The sequence below is a fragment of the Triticum aestivum genome, chromosome 5B (assembly GCF_018294505.1).
Source record: "Triticum aestivum cultivar Chinese Spring chromosome 5B, IWGSC CS RefSeq v2.1, whole genome shotgun sequence".
In the NCBI taxonomy this organism is placed as follows: domain Eukaryota; kingdom Viridiplantae; phylum Streptophyta; class Magnoliopsida; order Poales; family Poaceae; genus Triticum; species Triticum aestivum.
The window spans coordinates 341,154,182-341,175,461 of record NC_057807.1 but is presented as its reverse complement, the minus strand read 5'-3'; positions in this window follow the sequence as shown (position 1 = coordinate 341,175,461).

The following is a 21,280-nucleotide window of genomic DNA, read 5'->3' as shown; positions in this document are numbered from 1 at the left end:
GGTGTTGTTGTAGATGAGCTTGCATGTTGAATTCTTAGAGTTCTAAGTAGTTTGAATGCTTGCTATAGCCTCTATACATCCCTATGAGTAGTTGCTGTCATTCTTGTGAAGTTTTGTTAATAATTTTTTGTGATCAAAAATTTTCAGAAAATTGTACGCGAACATTATGAACTTCTTTGGAAGGAGTTCTTCGAGGAGGAGATACTCGGAGGCATCTTCTAGCACCAGCTCCGCTCGTCGGTCCAATGCGGAACCAAGCGAAAGTTCCATTCGAAGTGCCACCACCCAAACATGATTATGGCCATGCAACGATTACATGGTGAGAGTGGGTATTAAGGAGGAATTTGAGCAATATGTTCACAATGCCGAGCTTGGTCCCTACATTTCAGATAAGTGCGACCAACGCCTCATCCTCACCGAATCATTTGTCAAAGAATTTAAATTCTTTCCCCGTGAATCTAGGGTGTCTTTTAAACTTTATGATAATCCATTTACCATTTCTCTAGAAAGGTTTGCTCACCTCAGCAAAATCCCATTATGGGGTTCGCTCGATGAGCCACCTAGATCTGAGTTTGAAGCATTCTTGACTAGTCGTTGCTTTGGTGAAACTAGGGGAGTGACGCAAGGTAGAATAAAGAGCACACGTTTTCCTAGAATTCAGTACTTCGCATTATTTAATGGAAAATATATAGTAAGTAAGCAAGACTGTCGTACACTTTGTGCTACAAACTTGAGCCTCATACGCGCCGCTTGTTGGAAATATGCCCTAGAGGCAATAATAAAATGGTTATTATTGTATTTCCTTGTTCATGATAATTGTCTATTGTTCATGCTATAATTGTATTAACTGGAAACTGTAATACATGTGTGAATACATAGACCACAACATATCCTTAGTGAGCCTCTAGTTGACTAGCTCGTTGATCAATAGATGGTTATCGTTTCCTGACCGTGGACATTGGATGCCATTGATAATGGGATCACATCATTAGGAGAATGATGTGATGGGCAAGACCCAATCCTAAGCATAGAACAAGATCGTGTAGTTCGTTTGCTAGGTGCTTTTCTAATGTCAAGTATAATTTTCTTAGACCATGGGATTGTGGAACTCCCGGATACCGTAGGAATTCTTTGGGTGTACCAAACGTCACAACGTAACTGGGTGGCTATAAAGGTGCACTACAGGTATCTCCGAAAATGTCTGTTGGGTTGGCACGAATCGAGACTCGGATTTGTCACTCCGTATGACGGAGAGGAATCTCTGGGCCCACTCGGTAATGCATCATCATAATGAGCTCAATGTGACTAAGTAGTTAGTCACGGGATCATGCATTATGAAACGAGTAAAGTGACTTGCCGGTAACGAGATTGAACGAGGTATTGGGATACCGACGATCGAATCTCGGGCAAGTAACATACCGACTGACAAAGGGAATTGTATACGGGATTGATTGAACCCCTGACATCGTGGTTCATCCGATGAGGTCATCATGGAACATGTGGGAGCCAACATGGGTATCCAGATCCCGCTGTTGGTTATTGGCCGGAGAGCTGTCTCGGTCATGTCTGCATGATTCCCGAACCCGTAGGGTCTACACACTTAAGGTTCAGTGATGCTAGAGTTGTTATGGGAAATTGTATGTGGTTAATGAAGGTTGTTCGGAGTCCCGGATGAGATCGCGAACGTCACGAGGAGTTCCGGAATGGTCTGGAGGTGAAGATTTATATATGGGAAGTCCAGTTTCAGTTGCCGGAATGGTTTCGGGGGTTATAGGTATTGTACTGGGACCACCGAAAGGTGTCCAGAGGTCCACCGGGTGGGGCCACCTGCCCCGGGGGACTTAATGGGCTGAATATGGGAGGGAACCAACCCCTAGTGGGCTGGTGCGCCCCTCCCCAAGGGCCCAAGGCGCCTAGGGTTGGAAACCCTAGGGGAAGGGCGCCTCCACCTTGCTTGGGGGGCAAGCCTCCCTCCTGCACCCCCCCTCTAGATGGGATCTAGAGGGGCCGGCCCCCTCTCCCCTTCACCCTATAAATAGAGCGAGGGTGGGAGGGCTGCAGCACCCCTTCCCTGGCGCAGCCCCTCCCTCCTCCAACACCTCCTCCTCCTCTGTAGTGCTTGGTGAAGCCCTGCAGGAATACCACAAGCTCCACCACCACGCTGCCGTGCTGCCGGAGCTCTCCCTCAACTTCTCCTTTCCCCTTGCTGGATCAAGAAGGAGGAGACGTCCCCGGGCTGTATGTGTGTTGAACATGGAGGCTCCATACGTTCGACGCTAGATCGGATCTTCCGTGATTTGAATCGCCACGAGTACGACTCCATCATCCGCGTTCTTGTAACACTTCCATTTGCGCGATCTTCAAGAGGTATGAAGATGCACTCCCTCTCTCGTTGCTAGCATCTCCTAGATTGATCTTTGTGACACATAGGAAAATTTTGAATTATTACTACATTCCCCAACAGTGGTATCAGAGCTAGGTCTATGCGTAGATTCTATGCACAAGTAGAACACAAGTAGTTGTGGGCGTTGGTTTGTTCAATATGTTTACCGTTACTAGTATTATCTTGATTTGGCGGCATCATGGGATGAAGCGGCCCGGACCGACCTTACATGTACGCTTACGTGAGACAGGTTCCACCGACTGACATGCACTTGTTGCATAAAGGTGGCTAGCGGTTGCCAGTCTCTCCCACTCTAGTCGGATCGGATACGATGAAAAGGGTCCTTGTGAAGGGTAAATAGCAATTGGCATATCACCGTTGTGGCTTTTGCATAGGTAAGAAATGTTCTTGCTAGAAACCCATAGCAGCCACGTAAAACATGCAACAACAATTAGAGGATGTCTAACTTGTTTTTGCAGGGTATGCTATGTGATGTGATATGGCCAAAAGAATGTGATGAATGATACGTGATGTATGAGATTGATCCTGTTCTTGTAATAGGAATCATGACTTGCATGTCGATGAGTATGACAACCGGCAGGAGCCATAGGAGTTGTCTTAATTTATTGTATGACATGCATGTCATTGAAAACGCCATGTAATTATTTTACTTTATTGCTAACTGTTATCCATAGTTGTAGAAGTAATAGTTGGCAAGACAACTTCTTGAAGACACGATGATGGAGATCATGATGATGGAGATCATGCTGTCATGCCAGTGACGAAGGTGATCATGTCGTGCCTCAAAGATGGAGATCAAAGGCGCAAGATGATATTGGCCATATCATGTCACTTTATGATTTGCATGTGATGTTTTTCATGTTTACATCTTATTTGCTTAGAACGACGGTAGCATAAATAAGATGACCCCTCACTAAAATTTCTAGAAAGTGTTCCCCCTAACTGTGCACCATTGTGAAAGTTCGTTGTTTAGAAGCACCATGTGATGATCGGGTGTGATAGATTCTAAGGTTCGCATACAGCGGGTGTAAGCCAGATTTACACATGCAAAACACTTAGGTTGACTTGACGAGCCTAGCATGTACTGACATGGCCTCGGAACATAAGAGACCGAAAGGTTGAACATGAGTCGTATAGTAGATACAATCAACATGAAGATGTTCACCGATGATGAATAGTCCGTCTCACGTGATGATCGGACACGACCTAGTTGAAACGGATCATGTATCACTTAGATGACTAGAGGGATGTCCATCTAAGTGGGAGTTCATTAAATTAGATGAACTTAATTATCATGAACATAGTCAAAAGGTCTTTGCAAATTATGTCGTAACTTGCGCTTTAGTTCTACTGTTTTAGATATGTTCCTAGAGAAAATTTAGTTGAAAGTTGATAGTAGCAATTATGCGGACTAGGTCCATAAACTAAGGATTGTCCTCATTGCTACACAGAAGGCTTATGTCCTTAATGCACCGCTCGGTGTGCTGAACCTCGAGCATCGTCTGTGGATGTTGCGAACATCTGACATACACGTTTTGATGACTACGTGATAGTTCAGTGCGTAATGCTAACGGTTTAGAATTGAGGTGCCAAAGACATTTTTGAAACGTCGCAGAACATATGAGATGTTCCAAAGACTAAAATTGGGATTTCAGACTAGTGCCCACGTCAAGAGGTATGAGACCTCAGACAAGTTTCTTAAGCTTGCAAACTAAGGGAGAAAAGCTCAATCATTGAGCATGTGCTCAGATTGTCTGAGTACTACAGTCGCTTGAATCAAGTGGGAGTTAATATTCAAGATGAGATAGTGAAGGTTATCCATAGTCACTTCCACCAAGCTATTAGAGCTTCGTGATGAACTATAACATATCAGGGGTAGACATGATGATCCTTGAGCAATTCGCGATGTTTGACACCGCGAAAGTAGAAATCAAGTAGGAGCATCAATTGTTGATGGTTAGTAAAACCACTAGTTTCAAGAAGGGCAAGGGAAAGAAGGGATACTTCATGAAACAGCAAATCAGTTGCTGCTCTAGTGAACAAACCCAAGGTTCAACCCAAACCCGAGACTAAGTGCTTCTGTAATGAGGGGAACGGTCACTAAAGCAGAACTAACCTAGATACTTTGGTAGATGAGAAGGCTGTCAAGGTCAACAGAAGTATTTTGGATATACGTTATATTAATGTGTACTTCACTAGTACTCCTAGTAGCACCAGGGTAATAAATACCAGTTCGGTTGCTAAGTGTTAGTAACTCGAAATAAAAGGCTACGGAGACTAGCTAAAGGTGAGATGACGATATGAGTTGGAAGTGTTTCCAAGGTTGATGTGATCAAACATCACACTCTCCCTCTACCATCGGGATTGGTGTTAAGCCTAAATAATTGTTATTTGGTGTTTGCGTTGAGCATAGACATGATTGGATTATGTTTATCGCAATACGGTTATTCATTTAAGGAGAATAATGGTTACTCTATTTATTTGAATAATACCTTCAATGGTCTTGCACCTAAAATGAATGGTTTATTGAATCTCGATCGTAGTGATAGACATGTTCATGCCAAAGATATAAGATAGTAATGATAGTACCACATACTTGTGGCACTGCCATTTGAGTCATATTGGTATAAAACGCATGAAGAAGCTCCATGTATATGGATCTTTGGACTCACTCGTTTTTGAAAAGATTGAGACATGGGAACCATGTTTATTTGTATATATGCATGAAGAAACTCCATACAGATGGATTGTTTGGACTCACTTGATTTTGAATCACTTGAGACATGCAAATCATACCACATGGGCAAGATGACTGAAAGGTCTCGTTTTCAGTGAGATGAAACAAAAGAGCAACTTGTTGGAAGTAGTACATTTGATGTGTGCAATCCAATGAGTGTTGAGGCACGCAGTGAATATCGTTATGCTCTTACTTCACAAATGATTGAGTAGATTCTGAGTATATTTACTTGATGAAACACGAGTCTGAATTATTGAAAGCTTCAAGCAATTTCAGAGTGAAGTTGAAGATCATTGTGGAAAGAGGATAAAATATCTATGATATGATCATATAGATGAATATCTGAGTTACGAGTTTGGTACACAATTAAGACCTTGTGGAAATTGTTTCACAACTAATACTGCCTGGAACACCATAGTGTGATGGTGTGTCCGAACATCATAAATGCACCCTATTGGATATGGTGCATACCATGATGTCTCTTATCGAATTACCACTATCATTTATGGGTTAGGCATTAGAGACAACCGCATTCACTTTAAATAGGGCACCACGTAATTCTGTTGAGATGACACCATATGAACTATGGTTTAGAGAAACCTAAGCTGTCATTTCTTAAAAGTTTGGGGCTGTGACGCTTATGTGGAAAAGTTTTTGCCTGATAAACTCGAACCCAAAGCGGATAAATGCATCTTCATATGACACCCAAAATAGTTGGGTATACCTCCTATTTCAGATCTAGAAGCAAAACTGCTTGTTTCTAGAAACGGGTCCTTTCTTGAGGAAAAGTTTCTCTCGAAAGAATTGAGTGGGAGGATGGTGGAGACTTGATGAGGTTACTGAACCGTCACTTCAACTAGTGTGTAGCAGGGCACAGGAAGTTGTTCCTGTGGCGCCTACAACAACTAAAGTGGAAGCTTATGATAGTGATCATGAAACTTCGGATCAAGTCACTACCAAACCTCATAGGTTGACAAGGATGCGTACTACTTCAGAGTGGTACGTAATCCTGCCTTGGAGGTCATGTTGCTAGACAACAATGAACCTACGAGCTATGGAGAAGCGATGGTGGGCCCGAATTCTGACGAATGGCTCGAGGCCATAAAATCCGAGAGAGGATCCATGTATGAAAACAAAGTGCAGACTTTGGAAGGACTACTTGATAGTCATAAGACTACTGGGTACAGATGGATTTTAAAAGGAAAGACAGACAATGATGGTATGTGTCACCATTAAGAAAGCTCGACTTGTCGCTAAGATGTTTTCTGACAAGTTCAAGGAGTTGACTATGATGAGACTATCTCACTCGTAGCGATGCTAAGAGACTGTTGGAATTATATTAGCAGTTACTGCATTATTTATGAAATCTTGCAGATAGGATGTCAAAACATTGTTTCCTCGATGATCTTCTTGAGGAAAGGTTGTATGTGATACGACCAGAAGGTTTTGTCAATCCTAAAAGGTGCTAACAAGTATGCAAAGCTCCAGCAATCCTTCGAAGGACTGGAGTAAGCATCTCGGAGTTGGAATATACACTTTGATGAGATGATCAAAGATTTTGGGTTTATACAAAGTTTATGAGAAACTTGTATTTCCAAAGAAGTGAGTGGGAGCACTATAGAATTTCTAATGAGTATATGTTGTTGACATATTGTTGATCGGAAATGATGTAGAATTTCGGGAAAGCATATAGGGTTGTTTGAAAGGTGTTTTTCAATGGAAAACCTGGATTAAGCTACTTGAAAATTGAGCATCAAGATCTACAAGGATAGATCAAAAAACGCATCATAGTACTTTCAAATGAACACATACCGTGACAAGATTTTGAAGGAGTTCAAAATAGATCGGCAAAGAAGGAGTTCAAAATAGATCGGCAAAGAAGGAGTTCTTGGTGGTGTTATAAGGTGTGAGTGTTGAGTAAGACTCAAGACCTGACCATGACAGAAGAGAGAGAAAGGACGAAGGTCGTCCCCTATGCTTTAGACGTAGGCTCTACATTATGATATATTGTGTACCGCACCTGAAGTGTGCCTTGCCATGAGTCAGTCAAGGGGTACAAGAGTGATCCAGGAATGGATCACAGGACAGCGGTCAAATTTATCCTTAGTAACTAGTGGACTGAGGAATTTTCTCGATTATGGAGGTGGTAAAAGAGTTTGTCGTAAAGGGTTACGTCGATGCAAACTTTGACACTAATCTGGATGACTCTCAGTAGTAAACCGGATTCATATAGTAGAGCAGTTATTTGGAATAGCTTCAAATAGCGCGTGGTAGCTGCGTTTGCAAGATGACATAGAGATTTGTAAAAGCACACACGGATCTGAAATGTTCAGGCCCGTTAACCTCTCTCACAAGCGAGATATGATCAAACCCCATGGGTGTTGGATTCATTATAATCACATAGTGATGTGAACTAGATTATTGACTCTAGTGCAAGTGGGACACTATTGGAAATATGCCCTAGAGGCAATAATAAAATGCTTATTATTGTATTTCCTTGTTCATGATAATTGTCTATTGTTCATGCTATAATTGTATTAACTGGAAACTGTAATACATGTGTGAATACATAGACCACAACATGTCCCTAGTGAGCCTCTGGTTGACTAGCTCGTTGATCAATAGATGGTTATGGTTTCCTGACCATGGACATTGGATGTCATTGATAACGGAATCACATCATTAGGAGAATGATGTGATGGACAATACCCAATCCTAAGCATAGCACAAGATCGTGTAGTTTGTTTGCTAAGAGCTTTTCTAATGTCAAGTATCATTTCCTTAGACCATGAGATTGTGCAACTCCCGGATACCGTAGGAATGCTTTGGGTGTACCAAACGTCACAACGTAACTGGGTGGCTATAAAGGTGCACTACAGGTATCTTCGAAAATGTCTGTTGGGTATGCACGAATCAAGACTAGGATTTGTCACTCCGTATGACGGAGAGATATCTCTGGGCCCTCTCGGTAATGCATCATCACAATGAGCTCAATGTGACTAAGTAGTAAGTCACGGGATCATGCATTACGGAACGAGTAAAGTGACTTGCCAGTAACGAGATTGAACGAGGTATTGGGATACCGACGATCGAATCTCGGGCAAGTAACATACCGATTGACAAAGGGAATTGTATACACTACAAGAAATATGTCAACTTGCGACCATCACTATTGGTCGCTGAAAGGTCATAGTTTTTCATTTGCGACCTTTTTGTGACCAAAAACAGAAGGTCAAAGGATGGCGGTTGTAAACTGAAATTAGTGACCTTCTTTGTGATATGTAAAAGGTCGTTGGTTCCACGACCAAATTTTTGGTCACTAGCAACCTCCCCAGGCCACGTAGGCATCCAGCGTGGCAAGCTGATGTGGCACAAGAATCAGCCCGGTCCAATTCGGTGTTTATATGGGCCGACCCCATTAATTCAACCCATTTATATTTTTTTCCTATGAATTTTTTGTGAGCTTCATGGACCAAGCCCAACATTGCAGCCTTTTTATTTTTGGCCCATGGCCTTTTTGTCTCAACAGTTTCATTTTTTCTTTTTTTATCAGGGTCACATTCTTCAGTTTCCAATTTAACATAAATAAATACACAATATTTAAGTTGGCACACAGAAAACAAACAAAATACTTCAAATATTACCAGCCAGAGTCAATACAGAGTTGTTGCTGTACAAATAACTCTAACATACACTTTGCAAGCTCTACAAGTGTAACAAGCTCTACAAGTGTTATGTTCTTCAGCAAGTGTAGCAAGTTGTACAAATAACTCTAACATACAATAGTGGAAGTCACAGTTACATGCTCCACACGTTCAATAACATGGTACTTTACAAGCTCTACAAGTGTTATGTTCTTCAGCATGAATCTCCTTCGACAACGATTACAGACTAGGCATCTGCTCTTCTTGCCACTGTGAGGAGGTGGATGCTCGCCATGGTGTGCTTGATGATGCACACGACCATGATGTTCTTGCCACCATTGCATCCGTGCGCTCAATGCATACAAGTAGAACAAAATTACTAGCATAAACCCACAACTTCAAGTACATGCTAAGTATGTATCAAGTGACAACAAAAACAAGTTTATATGCTAGTACAAAATCACCATCATTAACAAGTTTATATGGGAATGAAGACAATCATCATTACTGGATTAAACACAATGCTATCTTCATATTAGCAAACAGAATATCTCATTTTTCATATTCTCAATAAGCAAGTACAGTCTGCTTCAACCCATGTTCTAAAAAAGATGTTTATCCTAGCTTAATACAAAATGAGCAGTTGCAATTCTAGCAACATCTGAGAACATAGTCCTCTTGGTTTGAACGAGCCAGAGAACTAAACCCAAACCAGATCAGGACACAAAATTCACAAGGAAACTCATTGCAGCAACAATTTGAATGAACAGCACAAGACAGAGGCGGATAGGTGGCGTAACGGGACCAAGGCGCTTACCACGGAGACCTGCCTGACGTCAGGGTGCTTCTCCTTGTACTCCTTCCTGAAGTTGTTCCTGCGAAGACGAAACACGCACCAAATCCTCGGTTAGGACGCGACTCCACACCACAGAAGCAACATGAATAGAACCAGGAACCAAGACTGGGACTCACATGAAGATGAAGAAGGCACTCGGGGGTGCTTGGGCTTGTTGGGGTCCTTCTCGGCCTTGCTCTTCTTCACCGCAAGCCTGCGCCACCGCAACAGAAACAACAATAGCAAACTAAACCGAGTCAGAACCCGACACGAAATAGCAGCAGCCACCATGGGAAACGAAAACGAGATGGGGAGACGAGGGAGTGAGGGGTCGGGGCACTGACCTGGATTCGCCGGCATGGGAGCCCACCTTTTTTACTATGTTAAAGAAAGTTGATTTGCCAACATTGGGTAACCCAACCTGCATGAAACATCAATATAAACTTCATATCTCCTCTTATTCCTCAATAGTAAACGTCAATAGTAAACTACTATGTTAAAGAAAATAAGATGATGGTTCTGGAAATAGTAAACTTGCAAGACAATAAGACTGCAAACGCACTATTACATTCACAGTTATTAGTAAAGCAACGATCAAAACTAGTGATAATGCACAAGCAACTTTTGCATATGTCTATACGATCAAACATTACAGAAGTATAATTGTTATTCTCGTCTCACTCCACAAGTGGCTCTATGAACATGCCAGACACAATACTGAACATGCGAGGAAAAACTATAAAGAAGATATTTTACAGATTTTACTATGATATATTTACCCTACATGTGAAATATTATCTCAGTCATTGTCAGCTCAAACATGTCTTAGTTTTTTCAGAGAAAATAGGCAGGAATTAAGACCCAAATGTGCATGTATAACCAAAACCTATAACAACCAGAAGCTATCAGAATAAATCACAGAGGCTGGCCGAACTAATTGGCGCACTCAAATGATACAAGATAGTGGCCCGGTGAACAACTAAGCAAGCATACACAGCAAGTAAAACTACATCACCAAGGCAAGTCGTGCACAAATTGTTGACAGTAAGATGCAGGGGCAGGTTAATTTAGTGTTCAACAGCATTGTCAAGCCACATTAACTCTGTGAAACAATACAAATAAATGGTGATGTTGAATCATGTACAATAAATGTCCAAATCAGACTATGAAATATCTGTGACAACAGACAAATGATCACCGCATGGTCATATCAAATCAACTGCAGCTTAGTTATAACTATCAGACACACCAAGAAAAATCTGCACAGAAACTATCAACAAAGATGCAGCAGCCAAATCCAGCATCCAATCAATTCAGAACACAATCATATACGCCCTATCTAGAGAGGGTTAGAGCACACAGGTGTGTTCTTGCACCTGTACAGAGTACTACTGACTGACCCCAAAACAGAGCATCATCACAGTAAAACACTTCACTAGGAGCCATGATGCATCACATACATGACCTACCATCCCGAGATCTCGGTTCTCACGGGAAAGAGCAAGCAAGAAGAATAGATCTGGCGGAGGGAGGGAGCGAGTGCGTTACCCTGAGGCGCTCGGAGAGGACGGAGGGCGTGATCTGCGTAGGTGGCCTGGTCGAAGAGCACCGCGTTGTGCACCGTGTTGTTCATCAGGGCGGAGAAGAATTGCCAGCACCGCGCTGGAGTTGGAGGGGACGCCACCCTCGAAACCCTAGCCATGGGAAGGTGTCGTGGCTGAGCTCTTGATAGTCAGAGGGTAAAGACGCAAGAGAGGGAAACAACACCTTGGCACCGGTCATGGTGTCGAGCACGAGGAGGGAGTCCTTGATGGAGCGCACGAGGTCCTGCTGCGACGAACGCGGCCGCGACGCCGCGTGGAAGAAGGACATCTCGCTGCTGGGCTCCGGTGCGGGCGGCGGGGGGAGGGGGCCTCGGCCTGGTGGGCGCACCACAGGGGAGGGGCTGCGGGCCGGCGGTGGCGGCGGCGAGAAACCGACCGCGGTCGTTCGAGAGGGAGGTAGATCTCTCTGGTCTGGCATTAGGGAAAGAGGCGGATAGGAAGACGATCGACCGCGGCCTCCGGGGACGACGAGGCCACCGTCGTCGTTGTGGAGGAGGAGTGCGGGTGCGGGTTAGGGTTTGGGAGGGACGAGTCGGCGGCGGTGTGGGAGGGATGGGGTCAGGGGTGGGTGGGAGATGAGAGGGGGTGTGGGAGGGATGGGATCGGGGTCGGTGGGTCTGTGGGGTTTCCCCTTTTCATTTTATTTTTTATTTTTTGTTCTCTATAGGTAAATGGATGGATGGATGTGGGATGATGATGGATGGATGGGCGCCATGTCATCAATCCATGTCAAACCAACTCCACCAATGGGAATAGAGTATATGTGATTTGTGTTTTTTCTTTTGTTTTTCTTCTACCTTTACACATGAAAAAATAAAAAAATTGTCTCACATTGTGCACAAGTTTGTATCTTGAATGACAAACAATGTTGACTAAGGAATTTTTCATTTTCTTTGCATGAAAAAATTATTTTCCATTTTTCGAATTCCCAAAATGCATTTTTTGTGAAGAACCTACCAAATAATTGTTGCAAAATTGGACCAAATCAATTTTCTAAAATACTAGGTCATATTTAATTCACAATTGACTAAATGGTTTGGTGCTAAAAGCTTTTATCCACCTCTCGTGAAAAAGAAAAATTTCTGCCGATTCAGTTGGAAGCGGTTCAAATTTGAACTCCGGCTGCCGCATAGTTTGCTATTTATTTTTCCCAAAAATCATTTTTAGGTACAAAAGTATCTATTTTATCAGAGAAACACCAAAAGGTTTCCAAGATTCAACCACTAGCTATGAGCGGTCATGCCCGTCGTGTTGACCGCATTTTGAAACGGGCATAAAAAAATCAAAAAATATCAAAAAATTGGAAAACCTTCGCATTGTGTCATTATATGTGACCAAGTTTCCAGGAAAATAATAAACTTGTAATACGGCAATTATTTCAAAAAAGTGTTTTCAGAAATTAGCTATCATGCGTGAAGATTCATGGCTTTCAAGTCAAATGATCAATCTTATGGCCACATTCATGGCATAGTTTGTTCAAATGATCTCATATTGTGCACAAGGTTGCATCTTGGAATTCCAAACAATGTTGCCTAAGGGAGTTTTCATTTTCTTTGCATGGAAAATTCATTTTCCATTTTTCGAGTGCACGAAATGAGTTTTTTTTGTGAAGGACCTACCATATATTTGTTGCAAAATTGGACCAAATCAATTTTATAAAATACTCGGCCATATTTAATTCACAATTGACCAAATGGTTGGGTGTCAAAAGCCTTGATCCACCTCCGGTGAAAAAGACAAATTCTCGTCGATTTTGTAGGAAGTGGATCAAATTTGAACTGTGGTTGCCTCATAGTTTGCTCTTTATTTTTTTCAAAAATCATTTCTAGGTACATAGGTATCTATTTAATCAGAGAAACATCAAAAAAATTCCAAGATTCAACCACTACCTAGGAACGGTCAAGCCCGCCATTTTGGCCGCATTTTCAAACGGGCATAAAAAATTCAAAAAAATCTAAAATTTGGAAAACCTTCACATTGTGTCATTATATGTGACCAAGTTTCTAGGAAAAATAATAAACTTGTAATGTGGCAATTATTTCAAAAAAGTGTTCTCAGAAATGAGCTATCATGCGTGAAGATTCATGGCTTTCAAGCCAAATGATCAATCTTATGGCCACATTCATGACATAGTTTGTTCAAATGATCTCATATTATGCACAAGGGTGCATCTTGGAATTACAAACAATGTTGCCTAAGGGAGTTTTCATTTTCTTTGCACGGAAAATTCATTTTCCATTTTTCGAGTGCCCCAAAATGAGGGTTTTTGTGAAGGAACTACCAAATAAATTTTGTAAAAATGTACCAAATCAATTTTATAAAATACTAGGCCATGTTTAATGCACAATTTTCACAATGGTTGGGTGTGAAAAGCCTTGATCCACCTCTGGTGAAAAAGACAAATTCCCGCCGATTCAGTAGGAAGCGGGTCAAATTTGAACTGTAGCTGCCTCATAGTTTGCTCTTTATTTTTTTCAAAAATCATTTCTAGGTACATAAATATCTATTTAATAAGAGAAACATCAAAAGGTTTCTAAGATTCAACAAGTAGCTAGGAACGGTCAAGCCCGCCGTTTTGACCGCATTTTGAAACGGGCATAAAAAATTCAAAAAAATTAAAAAATTGGAAAACCTTCGCATTGTGTCAGCATATGTGACCAACTTTCCAGGAAAAATAATAAACTTGTAATACAAAAATTATTTTAAAAAAGTGTTCTAAAAAATGAGCTATCATGCGTGAAGATTCATGGCTTTCAAGCCAAATGATCAATCTTATGGCCACATTCATGGCATAGTTTGTTCAAATGATCTCATATTGTGCACAAGGGTGCATATTGGAATTCCAAACAATGTTGCCTAAGGGATTTTTCATTTTCTTTGCACGAAAAATTCATTTTCAATTTTCCGAGTGCCCGAAATGAGGTTTTTTTGTGAAGGAACTAACAAATAATTGTTGCAAAAATGGACCAAATCAATTTTATAAAATACTAGGCCATGGTTAATGCACAATTGACAAAATTGTTGGGTGTAAAAAGTTTTTATCCACCTCTGCTGAAAAAGACAAATTTTCGGCGATTCAGTAGGAAGCGGGTCAAATTTGAACTGCAGCTGCCTTACAGTTTGCTCTTTATTTTTTCCAAAAATCATTTCTAGGTACATAATTATATATTTAAGCATAAATACATGGTTTGGTGGTGATACATTGAGGTTTGGACAGTGGCCCAGGGCCCCAACTCCAAAGCGCGTAGACTCGCATGCCCGTCGCATGGTCACCGCGTGACCGTGGCGTTGCCATGCATTATGGGCAGCCTAGGCATGTCTAGTACGTTGGGCACTCCCCTGGTAGATGCTAGAAAGAAAATAACAATAGAAGAATCTCACGAGGAGACCGAACAATGCTCATACATGAATTAGCAGCCAACTGTTTGATTAGTGGTATGGGAAATGCACATGGCCAATGGGCCTGAGTTTTGGTCGAGGATGATCATCTACTAGAGAGACTGTCTTGGAAAATTTGCAGCTCAAATGGACGACTTTGGATGGCACTTGCTTTGCAAAGTACCACATCGGGCAGAAATATGGATGTTGAAGCTGGGTTCAAACTAATGAATGGATTGAGCTGAAATTTGGTGGAGGATGGTTATTTCGGCATAGGAAAGCACTATAGAAAAATGATACAATTTGGACATGCCAAAGTGGTACTTCCTTCACAAAGCTTCTAGCTGAACAAAAACTTTGGAAATTTGCCGAGGAACATTTACTAGGCAAATGGAGCTGAATTTTGTCATGAGGCAATGATTTGGATAGGAAAGAGTGCCCAAAAAGTTTGAGGTCAACCAAATATATATAAATAGCACTTCCTTCACAAACTATTGTTCTGAACAGAATAGGAAAATGAACATTGTTGAATTATATTTGAACTAGATGAGGAATGATTTTTTACATATTTGACAAATATATGATCTAAAGAATTTATGAGAATTTTTTGGGAATTTCGGGAATAAGAGAAATATAGGTTGCTTCACAACCTAGGGAAAAAATTGACACATGGACTTGACACATAGGCAAAACTAATGAGGTGGCGCCTTGTCATAGCAATAAGTACCAATGCATCCACATCCACAACCTCATGACCATTTATATTGGTCGTAATCAGGTAAAAATAAGGTCATAGACCACTCTTTTCTGCTTTATGACCATTTGGTGTAAGGCAATTTCATGGTTTGAGCCCTTCCAAGCGAAATGGCCATGGATTTACGACCAATTCAACTAGGGTCACTAAGAGAAGGTCACTAGTTGACATATTTCTTGTAGTGATATGGGATTGATTGAATCCCTGACATCGTGGTTCATCCGATGAGATCATCATGGAACATGTGGGAGCCAACATGGGTATCCAGATCCCGCTGTTGGTTATTGGCCGGAACGCTGTCTCGGTCATGTCTGCATGATTCCCGAACCCGTAGGGTCTACACACTTAAGATTCAGTGACGCTAGAGTTGTTATGGGAAATTGTATGTGGTTACCAAAGGTTTTTCAGAGTCCCGGATGAGATCCCGAACGTCACGAGGAGTTCTAGAATGGTCCGGAGGTGAAGATTTATATATGGGAAGTCCAGTTTCAGTCGCCGGAATGGTTTTGGGGGTTATAGGTATTGTACCGGGACCACCGAAAGGTGTCCGGAGGTCCATCGGGTGGGGCCACCTGCCCCGGGGGACTTAATGGGCTGAATATGGGAGAGAACCAGCCCCTGGTGGGCTGGTGCGCCCCTCCCCAAGGGCCCAAGGTGCCTAGGGTTGGAAACCCTAGGGGAGGGGGGCGCCTCCACCTTGCTTGGGGGGCAAGCCTCTCGTCCTGGCCGCCCCCCTCTAGATGGGATCTAGAGGGGCCGGCCCCCTCTCCCCTTCACCCTATAAATAGAGGGAGGGTGGGAGGGCTGCAGCACCCCTTCCCTAGCACAGCCCCTCCCTCCTCCAACACCTCCTCCTCCTCTGTAGTGCTTGGCGAAGCCCTGCAGGAATACCACAAGTCCACCACCACGCCGTCGTGCTGCCGGAGCTCTCCATCGACTTCTCCTCTCCCCTTGCTGGATCAAGAAGGAGGAGACATCCCCGGGTTGTACGTGTGTTGAACGCGGAGGCGCCGTCTGTTCAATGCTAGATTGGATCTTCCGCGATTTGAATCACCACGAGTACGACTCCATCATCCGCGTTCTTGTAACGCTTCCATTTGCACGATCTTCAAGAGGTATGAAGATGCACTCCCTCTCTCTCGTTGCTAGCATCTCCTAGATTGATCTTGGTGACACATAGGAAAATTTTGAATTATTACTACATTCCCCAACACCGCTCTCACCGGTGAAAGGAGTTATAACCTTGGAGCGATTATTGCATGCAGACTGCGGCATAACGCTAACAGTGGCTATTTTTATGGCAGAATTTATGCCACACGTTTAGCACGAGAGCTGGGTGTTTCACCTTTTCCCTTTGACCCTATCCTACCCATGCAATATTTAGACTTTGATGCTTTAAAAAGCTGTGAGATCCTCAAAGGAAAAATTCATGACTTCACTTACAATCTGTTGTTTAACCAAACTTCTATTGTGCACACATATTTGCCTGCGCCTGCTCTTTTTGACTATCACAGCAGAGGAAGATATTTTGTTCTTGAGAGCGAGGCTCGAGCTCACAACGCAGAAGTGGAGGCAGCACGGCGGGCTGAGGCATCAACATTGCGTTAAAATGATTGTGATGTAGCACTAGTACGCGTCGGTGCTATTCAAACGGTTTTTAACCCCTTTCCGCAATGGCATTTGGAACCATCGCCAAGTGAGTATGGGCAATAGGGGGGATAGGATTACAAAATGTCAGACTGTCGTAACATCGTCGTACACGACAACTATCGCACACGCTATTCTATGGTGCAATGTTTTACGATGCATACTTCATCAGAAACAATTCATGGTTGCGAATCCTGTACGATAAGGCAACTATCGTACACGCTATTTTGTGGTGCAACGTTTACAGTGCATACTTCATCAGAAACAGTTCATGGTTGCGAATCATGTACGATAAGGCAACTATCGCAAATGATTAGTTTGCCAGCACCTTTGTGATATTGTCTGACATCGCACACGCTTTGCAAACGGCAACTGTGTGCATGCTTGCACATGTTTCCTCTTTGAGAATCGTCTCGGATTATGGTGTATATCACAAACGTTTATGTTTTACCAACCGTGTGTGCCGTAACAACCTGGAGAGTGTAATTTCACCGTAATTTAATTGTTGTTATATCAAATTTAAATTGAATTTGAATTTGAATTTTAATGTATGCTATAGCTTTATTCATATCCATCAGGTTCAGACAACCAATGCATTATTCGATTCATCGGTACACATCAAGAATTACGTAAGAACCAAATAAAGAATGATGAACCACAGTTGTATACTTGTACTATTAAAGACGGTAAAGAAATAGGCGAAATACATTCTGGTTGCTGAACAAGGTGAAGCGGAATGCCCATATTGTTCCCTCTTCCATGCAGAAGGCACGCACGACTCTATCTAACCCCTTGTGGTAGCCTACCGCCCATCCTTCACGGTCTTCATGAAAACATCTAGATAATCATCGTGTTCTGGTAGAAATACTTTAACCTTTGCATGCCCACCAATCATGTAGTTTGAGAGGTAATCTTTAGTAAACTGCTTTGGGAACCACTGCAAAGGAAAAAAGATTCAGACATTGTCATCTAACACAACTCATTATGGGCAGTAAAAAGAAGGTTGCAGAGTTCTTACTTACCATCCTGCAGTTCGTTGTTGTATTGGATAAAGTGTAAACAAATAGTTTAATTGCCATATTTTGACCCATTTTACTAACAATCTTTATCAGCTTCATCACTTGATGCTGGTTCATCGATATCTCATTTCCCCCATACGCCGAAAGGGTCGAAGCGCAGATCTTTACCAATGACATATGTACCTAAAAGCACCAAGTTAATATTAGAAGCTAAACACCAATTGCACAATGATATAGTACAACACTCGTATATAGTATCTTGTAACATCCAATATACTCACATATTATATGAATTAACATCTTATATTATGGGCCGGAAGGAGTTTATTGCATTCTTACAAATTATTGGCTGATTAACGGTTGTTGTATCCATGGGTTAGAGTTAGTTTGAGCTAATTCGGGCTCAAATAGCCCTAAAGTATATCTAAACATGAGGGCTAGTTTGAGCTAGTTGCATCTATAACCCACCCAAAAAAACTATCCAACCCAAGAGGTGCTAGTTGGAGCTAGTTCTCCTAGTGCATTTATTGTCAATCTAAGTATCTAACCCTGTCATCCAAACACCTCTTTGGATGGAGTTAGTTCAGGGTTAGTCATGAGCTAGAAACTAACTCAAACCTCTAGCTAAGTTGAGTATCCAAACAGGGATGTGTTGTTGTTGTTGTTGCTACTCTTCTACGTGCATCTAGACATCATCAGAACATTAAGGTAACACTCTTCCTTGTTGCTATGTAGCCTAGGATTGCATATGTAGACATTAAGTACAATGCATGTTGCTATGTAGCCTCATATATATTACATATGGCCCTAGTTAACCTAACGATAAATGGGTTGCAGATATATTCAGTTAAAAGTTTGATTCACCGATTAGTCCCTCATCAGCCCCCGACCTATATGGTACCAGCTACCGATATCCTCAACAGTGAGCATATATAAGCCATGGGATGAAACTAACCTCGATGGAAAACAGCAGTGGTTCCCAAAATTGTCCTGTGTAGGTACATCGAGAAGCATGTTAAGCACAACAGGATAAACATCAACCAAAATTATCCATGGCAAACAAAATAATCTCCAAAAGGTAGCTTCACTGTGCAGGTTTCAGCATGCTAGTAAAGCAAAACAAGTGGAAGGGTGTGTTAACTACAACAGGCCTAACATTTAACAACAAGCAAACATAGTCATTCAAACTGGTATTGTGCCAGTCTAAGTACACTGCTTATTTTTAAATAAAAATGGAAAGGCATGTTTAACTACAAGATGCATCAACCAAATGTAGTCATTCATGCCTTGTTTGTTTCAGCTTCTCTTGGATTTTAATCACCTACGGATTCGCTTCAGTGGCAAAGCTGTTTTTGCGAATCAGCTTCACCACCGAAGTACACTTTGAGGTGCATCAAGAAATTGCACTAAAAATGACCCAAATTCAGATTCGGCTTCACTGGCAAAGCTGATTCCAAATAGCTATTAATTTCGGATTCCAGATTCGGCTTTACTGGCAAAGCTGAATCTGGTCCCAGAATCCGAAACAAATAGGGCCATGGTATTGCTGAAACTGGTACTGATGAAATTGAACTGCAAAGTTCATACTTGCACATATAGAACATCAGGTTGTGAATAACTGGAATAAACAAGACATACTACGAACAACCAAAGATAGCATTTGAAACTGGACATATGGTAACTACAAACAACAGAACAATCAAAAAACTTTAAAAGAGGCATATGCTAGCTATAACAGGCTTAACATCAAGCAAATATATGCATTCCTATCGGTATGTTTAAAACTGGATTGGTGAAATGTATTGCATAGTAAATAATTGCACATACAGAGCATCGCACTGTGAACAACTGAAATAAACAAGGCATACTGCAAACAACCAGATATAGCAATTAAAATTGGACATATTCTCACTACAGTACAAAAGGGACTCGACAAAACAAATCATGGGTTTCCCCTGTGAAGAGGCACGGCAAAACAAATCATGGGTTTCCTCACTTGTCACATATGGGATCGTTCCTGTGGGAAGAGCACTGACCCTAGATGCGCTCCATGTTGTCGCAGATGGTCTCCTTCCCCTTGGAAGAGCACGCCTGTAGGGTGCCCTCCCTGATGTCGCAGACGGGCTCTTTCCCCTTGGAAGAGCAGATGGGCTCTTTCCCCTTGGAAGAGCCAGAGAGGGTGCCCTCCTCGTGGTCTCCGTCGATGAGGTCCAACTATGAAGCTGTGGATCCCAAGCCAGCGTCATAGAATGTGTCCTTCAGAAATGACACAAGGGGCTCGATGGCGATGTAGGATGGCAAGTTGTTGATAGCGACCAGAGGAGATCAGCGGCGGGGCCATGGATGAGATTGACGGTGGTTGAACCCGAGGGGTTGGGGGTGGGCCACTTAACCTGTGTCACAGCCCACCTCAAGTCGTTGCTATCGATGACCTTGATGTTGTAGCTGGCGTCCGCAACATACCTGCATACTCTAGCCCACTGCTTGAGTGCCTGTCGCCAGTAATGGTTGTCAGCTTCCTCGGTGACGTCGGGCGAAGAGACCGCGATACACCTCTTTTGGGCCAGTCACTCCTCGAGCTCCATGGGAAGCATAGCCGGGCTTAGGTTGCGATGCTCTGGAGTGGGGGATGGGTATCTGTGGGAAAAGGGGCATTTGGCAGGCGTCATCTAAGAAACTCACGGCGGCCTTGGTATAGAGATCGGTGGGTAAGCTGCACGGGCAAACCGGCAGATGTTGACAATGGAGGTCTCGCGACGGCGGTGGCGGGGACCTTGCTAGGGTTTCGAGCGAGGGAGGGGTGTGTGTGTGTGTGTGCACGTGCACCCGAGGAAGTTTTGGTGTGTGTGTGTGTGTGTGTGTAGAGGGGGGTGTGTTTGAGGAAATAACGCGGGTACTAAAAATTTTAATACGCGGGAGTCAAACGTGGGAGTGAAATGCCAGGGCTATTGAAAATTTTGATGATGGTGCATCGCACACGGTTCGGAGATAACAACCGTGTGTTATGAAACAGAAAAACCCTCAAGGTAGGCAGATATTTTCTAGGGGCGGACAAGAATGGGAACAAGAAACATCGCACACGGTCCGGAGGTAACAACTATGTGTTAGGAAACGGAAAAACCCTCGAGGCGGGAAGATATTTTCTAGGGGCAGGCAGGATTGGGAACAAGAAACATCGCACATGGTCCGGAGATAACAACCGTGTGTTATGAAACAGAAAAACCCTCGAGGCCGGCAGATATTTTCCAGGGGCAGGCG